Source organism: Triticum aestivum, chromosome 5B, assembly GCF_018294505.1.
Source record: "Triticum aestivum cultivar Chinese Spring chromosome 5B, IWGSC CS RefSeq v2.1, whole genome shotgun sequence".
In the NCBI taxonomy this organism is placed as follows: Eukaryota; Viridiplantae; Streptophyta; class Magnoliopsida; order Poales; family Poaceae; genus Triticum; species Triticum aestivum.
Window position 1 is genome coordinate 27,075,748 of NC_057807.1, and position 7,898 is coordinate 27,083,645.

Sequence of the window (7,898 nt, forward strand, 5' to 3'; positions counted from 1 at the left end):
TCACTGTGTGCATGGGTTCTCAAGGTGAGATACTTCCCAGATAACTCCATCATGTCGGCCACGTGCTCCTCGAGGGGCTCGTTCACTTTCAGGAGTATACTCCATGGGCGTGACCTGCTGCGGGAGGGGTTGATTTGGAGAGTCGGAGATGGGTCCAAGATTAATGTGCATCATGACAATTGGATCCCAAGGAGTGGGAGTATGCAAACCGCTGGGAGCTGTATATGTACAGGGAGTGACATGGCCATCGTTGAGTTAGATACCTCAACGCTGAGAGTCATCGTTCTTGTTGCCGTCGCCAGTAAGGGAAGGCAGGCGCATCTCATCGCCGTTGTCGTCGCGCCATCGCTATTGCTATCGACATGGCCATCATTGTAGCCTGCACCATCGCCGGCGTCATGCCTGGTGCCAACGTCGTCCTTGAAGGTCCTGTGTTAATCTAGGGCGTGATCTCCGTAGGAACCATCGCCTTGTCCAGAGCTTCAACTTTCCCTAATACGTGCGACAATTGATTTGTATGCTAGAAAATTAAAGGGAGTTGCGAGAATCCCTATTAATTAACATGGACGGGCTAACAAAATTTCAAACAAACAGTCTTCCCATGCGGATATTATCTGGTTATTATATTTTTAGTTAATTATTATAACAGCTAAACGTGCCAACAAACATGATGCATGGAAGCTAGGAGCAACACATGGCATGGGAGTACGTACTCCTAGGAGTACCAACCTATTTTCATATATATACAAACTAAAGTTACCTGCAAATATTTGTGAACCAACTAAAGCAACCTCCCATGTGAATTAAACATCAAAAACTTGGTTGGAGCCCGGAGAGGAATTGAATCTGGAAATTACAGAGAAATTTCAAGGAACCACAATCGCAATCCAATTGGTACATCTTTATTGGAATCGAATGCTTGAACAAATAATAAACATGAATTAAACAGCTAGCGAAACTAGCTTTACATGACTTACACCACAAGAACCAACCACACCAACAATGTAGGGACCAAGTTAACCTGAGTTGGATGGGAGTCCAGCTTTAGCTCCTCTATTGCAAGCTTATGTTGAACATGCTTCAATCAGAGTGATAACTCCTACCTCACTATAACTCTGATCTGTTCAGACCCAGGAACATGTGATCGCTTCTCATTCTCCACCTTGAAAATTTCTAGTGAAGTAGCCAGTGAATCTTTGATGCAATTATCGATCTGCACCTCTCTAAGGTTCGTCAAGTGCTCAATGCCAACAATTGTCTTCCCCTGGTCACCAAAATTCAGCACAAGCGTCTCCAGCTTTGGCATGCACCCTTCCTCAAATATATAATTTGGGGGGACTTCAGGAGAATAGCCCAGGGTAAGTTCCTTGAGCTCCGGAAAGGACTGGCTATTGCATGCAACCATATCTTGATTCTTTCTTATGAAGTATGACCCCAGGGTCAGCCTCTGTAGGTTGGGCAACTTACACAGGACGCTGAATAATTGCTTACCATGAAGGTATGACCATGATATGTCCAACTCAATAAGGTTAATGAGTGACCCCACCCAGTCTGGCAATTTCTCAATGCAGCCGCAGATCCTAAGGTAACGGAGCAGCTGTGGTGGCTGCTGTACGTCATGGAGAAATTGCAATGCCTGTTGGAAAGGCCATTTATAGCAAGCAAAATTTCCAATCTCGAGCCACTGGAGGGAGTATATCTTGCTCAGGGAGCAGGCAAGCTCTATGGGAACATCCTCGTGGATATTCTCTCTTGTATCAACATAGATACATAACTCTTCCAATTGATCTAATTCACCAATCTCCTTGGCAACATTTGGGTCGTGTATCACAACCGCTTTATTCACATGGCGTAGTGCCTTCATTTTCCTGATCCCTTTGGGCAGCATCCACCCAGACCAATTATTGCCTTTGGTGGAGAATAGCAGGTACTCCAGCTTCTCTAGCTTTGTGACTGTTTCTGGCAGACTCTCCAGTTGTGTTTGACGTACATCAAGGGTCTGCAAATGTTTGAGATCACCAATTCTTGCAGGCAGACACTTCAGCTGTGTTTGACGTACATCAAGGGTCTGCAAATGCTCGAGATCACCAATTCTCGATGGCATCACTTTGATAGCTGTACCCTTCAAGCTCAAGAACCTTAGAAGATACATCTGGCAGATATGCCTCATATGTTTTTCTTCTAGGCCTTTGCAGTCTTCCAGATCAAGTACCCTTAGCAAGGTAAAATCTCCTAGCCGAGCAAGCAGCCTGTGCGCTTCTGGATCAAATATGCTCAGTGACCGGACATGCTGCAGAGTCATCTCCTTGATGTCGTTCCTTGTACCAGGGTACACTGCCATTCTATTTGGTGAAGAGTCTTGGGGTGCCTCTCCGCCATGTACGGTGAGACGGCGAATCCTACCATACAACATCCCTTCATATTGCCCACCTATTAAGCTAACAAAGTTGAACTCTAGGGATTTAGACACAAGGACCTCAAGTATTATGTCATGCACTCGGCACGTCTCTTCCCTCCAATGGTACATGGTGACTATATCGGTGCCTCGGTCAATCATGCTTCTACTTAGTAGCTCATTGAAGTAGTCTTCTGCAACCTCCATTTGGGTCATCCCTCGCTTCTTAGGAATCATTCCTTCAGCGATCCATCTCTTCAACAACCGATCCTTGGATATCACATAATCCTCTGGGAAAATGCTAAGGTACATCATGCAACCCTTGAGGTGATAGGGTAGGTGGTCATAGCTAAGTGTGAGTATCTGCCTCATCCCCTTGAGGGTTGGGTCGCTTTCCATCTGTGAACCAATTGATCTTCCAACTATTTCCCACATCTTCTTTCCTTCTGGATGTGTATAGCTTGCCAATAGCTTTGCAATGCTAACAATGGCTAATGGTAGGCCGCCACATTTTTTTAAGATTTTTTTCATTGCATTTTTCAAATCATTCGGGCAAGAGTCTTCATTTGTTGAGCCAAATGCTTTGCTCAGGAACAATTGATTGGACTCTTTCTCTTCTAGGGCCTTCATATGATGGATGTAATCATCACCAGTAGTACTGCAAGCTTTCGCCACACTATCTATCCGAGTGGTCACAATGATTCTACTGCTAAAACCGTTGCTTGGTAACATGGACCAGATTGCATTCCAAGCTACTTTGCTCCATACATCATCAATCAAAAGGAGGTATCTACACTCGTAGATATGGAAGATTAGAAAGTGTTGTCCACATAAAATAGCAATTCATTGCATTAAATGTATAGAATTTTTATAAGACTTTTGTTCTCCTTTTGAACATTGTTCAGCACCGTCTACAAGAAAATTTTAATTTATATCTGGTTTTATTTCGCTAGCATATAACATTTTTTATCCACTCCCTATGTCTCTATTAATTGTCTCTCAAACAAATCTATCCAGTTTTGAAATGTGTCTAGATACATCCGTTTCAACAACAATTAATATGGTACGGAGGGAGTAATACCATTTGAGTTAAGTCATTTATTCAATTAAAAAATTCTTGAAACAGTTACAGTCCTTTACATGGTAACCTAAGTGTACGTCTAAAAAAGTTGTACTGAAACAGTTGTAATATACTTTACAAAAGGAGAAAATTGTGTACTAGGTGTATTATTAGTGGCGTGGACATCTGTTAGCCAGTTTTGTATACACAGCGTGGCATCCATCCTAAATTTTGTGTCACCAAGTGATAACTAAATGTCCACCAGCTTGAAATGGTGTGGTTTGCGTCATACTCCTTCGATCCCAAAAGAAGTGACTCAACTTTATACTTGTGGGATGGAGGGAGTATCACGTAAGGCGACATATCATTGGGTGTGCTCTCTGCTATATTCTCAACTTCATGAAAAATAAGAGACGTTAGCTCTATGCATCTTTCAACACAACGAAGCCTGTCCATTATCCACAAAAAACATATATTCAAACTTGGTCTCTTCACTATCAGACCAAGTTACTTTTGTCAGTTAGCCCTTGACAATTGTGTAGTACATTTAGTTCCTCGAAGGGGCACTGACCATTCGAACTGGTTGACCAATTTGGCATGAATGTGTATGCCATGTCATTGTCATGTTTATACTAAGCGGCAAATTTTACAACAGATTTAAATTCTATAATTAATTGAGAACCAGGAAGTATCAGATATCATACAAATATATAGACCACATACATGTGGCAAGCAATCAAAACTTGATAAAAATACAAATACATAGGCAAAATGGAAATTTTGAAGAAATGAGTTGGATTTTTCATAAGTAAAGACAATAAAAAAAGAAACCTGGATTGTTTACCAACAAAGAAAAAAAACAGAAAAATAAAATAAATATAGAATTTCAGTTTTCCAGAGTGTTATGAGTTACTAATATTTATTTTTTTAAATCATATTGAAAATATTATGCATTTTCTGTCTTCTTTTTTGAATTATTGGAATTTCCAAAAATATTGAGTAAGTTTAAGCAACTTAACGTAAATTGGTGATGTGTCAGCCATATTAGTGGCAACATGTTCTAAGCCATACAAGTCATAACAATTTTTTCGAATGGAATTTTCATGTATTCGTGTTGGGTAGGGGCTGGGTGGGACTGGACTGGTAATTCTTTCTTCTTACATTAAAATCCTTACATTAAAGAATGAATAAAATCTCCCCAAGTAGGATTCTTACATTAAATTTCCTGTCAGTTAACTGAGCTATTGAGGAACAAGGGGGTATTCGAACTCCTAGAGTTCAACTCCCGCTCTCAACCCATGAACAATATGAGTCTGAAGCTTCTTTCGTAACTCACGTAATTTCTTCGTAGTGCCTCCGTTCCATGCCACATTAAAAGTATCATTTAGATCTACATCTAACTTTTCAACTTATTACGTTATGGTGGACATGCATTTCACTACTATCTACTATCTATAGACTTAGATGTATTTTTTTTTACTTTCGTTGTACTCTGTACTGCCATGATTGATGGTGGATAGATAGAAATTTTTCCCAAAAATATCACTGGAGCCTTAGTTTATGCAATCTAATATTTTTATTTACAGAAAAACTGCTTATGGGCAAATAATATGAAATACATGAACTCGAATGTTTTTTTTTCATGAACTCACTTACAAAATCTAGTAATTATTCGGGAAGTCTATTAAAAAAGATAAGGATGTATAATGGACTCATCTATGTGTTACATGAGGAGTGGGAGTATGGACTCGCAGGAGTACATAATCATTTTATTATGACTCTTAAATAAATCTATTAAACTTATCTCTTTATCAAATATCCATTCCTTCGAGACATGTTTTACAATGGAACTATCAAAGCGAATACTTAAGTATATAAATTAAGTAAATATTATTTGTAAAAAGGTTGAGTAAATATGACTTGTTTGAATAGTTCGTTTCCTTTGAAAGAGAGCTAGAGGGGTGCATAGTGGTGGCTAGGGGAAAGTATATGGTGCACCGGTGCTTGTGGTGCTAGCGGTGCACCGGATGCCCGTAGCATATTCACGAATGTTCGAAATTTTTTGGAAGAAAATATAGCACATTCACACAACATCCGTCTATGTTGTCGCAAAAATTCAACTCAAAATTTGAAATATTTCTCAAGGTACAAAAATCACAAAATCTACATTAAATAGTACACAACAGAAGTTGGGCTTTAAATTTGGCCCATTATCAGATTGATGCTAAAATTGTCAGTTTTTTTATCTCGTCCAGTGTTTTGAATTTTGATTTGAAATTTTGCGACAACATAGACCAATGTTGTGCCAATGTGCTTTATTTCTTTTCAGATTTTTCGAAACATTGTTTAACACGCTACGACGTCCGGTGCACCGGTAGCACCACAAACACCGGTGCACCAAATACTTTCCCTGGTGGCTAGAGTAAGCAGGAGCAACAACTTGTATGTTGTAATATGGTCACAAATCATGAATGTTTTGGACAATACTTAAATAAACTCATCTATACGTGACCAAGCCATGAGTTTTGCTAAACATGATTGATTTATTTTATTTGACAATTTTATTCCATAGCACATATATGTATTTTTTTCGAGTAAGCACATATCAGTATTTAGCTAGAAATAATAGAGTGTGTGTGCGCGCGCGCGTATAAAAAAGTAATTTGCTGCATACATTGATCTCACGTCTAAAGTCTAAAAAAGTATAAGCACGAGGAGGAAATATTGAAATGTATTGTCTGCCTTTCTTCATCAAGTTGGACTTTTGAATAAATTGACTAGATCGCGTGAATTAAACAATACTTTCTATATAAAAAGATATACTTTCGAGTAAGATGTTTTAGATCACTACAGACAGAGTAATAATTATTGTGTGTGCGCGGGTGTGTTGTCAGTACCTGTTATTCCGGAGACTCTTTTCGAGCATGCCTTGTAGCTCGCCTAAATTCATGCGGTCAATTTTACCAAGAAGCTCCACTAGCTTGGCGGCTGCCTCGGCCGCGCGCTTAAGTTTATCCGGTTCCGTTGTTTCCTCGCACTGCAGGCGCGCGCCCTCCGAGGCTTGCTCGGATTGCTGGCTAGCAACGGGCTCAGACTGAAACTGCATAATCTGCCGAAGCAGGCGCTTCAGTAATCCTTCGATGTCTTGGCTGCCACTGCCAAATGTCTGCGACGCGGACACTTTGGCCTGGCGTGGGAACTCCGTCTCCAGCAGCCGGCACACCTCCATGGCCAGGGTGGTCTTCCCGAGCCCTCCGAACCCAACGATGGAGAACACCTTGAGCCTCTCACCTTCGCCGGCCTTCACCTTGTTGGCCAGTTGCTCAGCCTGGGCCTTGATGCCGACCAACTGGTTGGGGTCCTTGTTGTTAAGGTGGAGCGCACTTGCTGACGCTGCCACTGCCTCCAAAGGGGCAGGGGCAGAAGAAGCAGCGCCGCCCAGCAAGTCGAGGCTGACGACGTAACGAGCATGGCGCTCGCTGATGGAAACAGCACGGAGGCGGAGGGCCGTGATCTCGCCGGCGAGGCGATGGCGAGGGAAAAGCGTTGCAAGCAGGCGCTTGGACCAGACGAGGAAGCCGTCGCCCTGCCGGCACCTGATGCGAAACAGGTAGAGGTCGACGCAGTCCTCGGCGTCGTACGCGAGCTCCCGGAGTTGCTTCATCCACTCCCGGACGAAGTGGCACAGGCCACTTTCATTGGTTTCAGACTGCATGCGTAGGAGGGTGTTCATGGTGGCCAGCTCCTCCTTCAGCTCTGCTATCTCGCCGCCGACGGCGCGGAGTTGCCAGAACTCCTGGCCGACCAGCTGCCCAACATTGATTAAAATGGTCTGTGCCCCGCTCTCCATGGGTTCTGCCTCTCTTGGTTTTCCCAAAGGATGGTGATGGAGTGCGCTCTCTTTGGTCCTTCGAAAGGATGGGGATGGAATGTGCTCACAACGGATGCGTTCGACCAGCTAGTTTAAGTAATTGCCGTAGTCAACTTCAGCATCCAAGGCGCATATGCTTTCAGCGCTCTGAACAGATCAGATCAAACTTAACAAATCATTGCCAGTCTGGCATCAAGTGGCGACAAACAAAGGAAATTTCACTTTGATCAGACTCGCGGCTGGCTGTTTGGATTCCTCACCGCTTTGCGTTTATACATTGTATTTGTACTCCAGTACTGACTAGGGTAACAAAAATAGCAGAAAACATTAGGTAAGAAAAGTTGCGATCCACCAAATACATGGACAACCGAACGACAATTACAAAACTAGAGCAAGCCGAACGCCGGGCAAACCTCTTTGTAGTAGACAGTCAGAAAGTCGTCATGTTAAAATCCCACATGACCAGGGCATCAGAAATTATAGGTTAAACAACGGAACAATTTTGAGATCGTCTTCCACGCAGACCAGAGGTTTTTTCATGCAATGATGTCTGACTATCTTATTTTAGGTAC

The 7,898-nt window shown here is 42.2% G+C and overlaps 1 pseudogene; it reads right to left on the bottom strand.

Annotated features, from left to right (window-relative positions):
- Positions 1-836: 836 nt before the first annotated feature.
- Positions 837-7,305, bottom strand: LOC123114587 (disease resistance protein Pik-2-like; annotated as a pseudogene).
- Between the last annotated feature and the right edge of the window lie 593 nt (positions 7,306-7,898).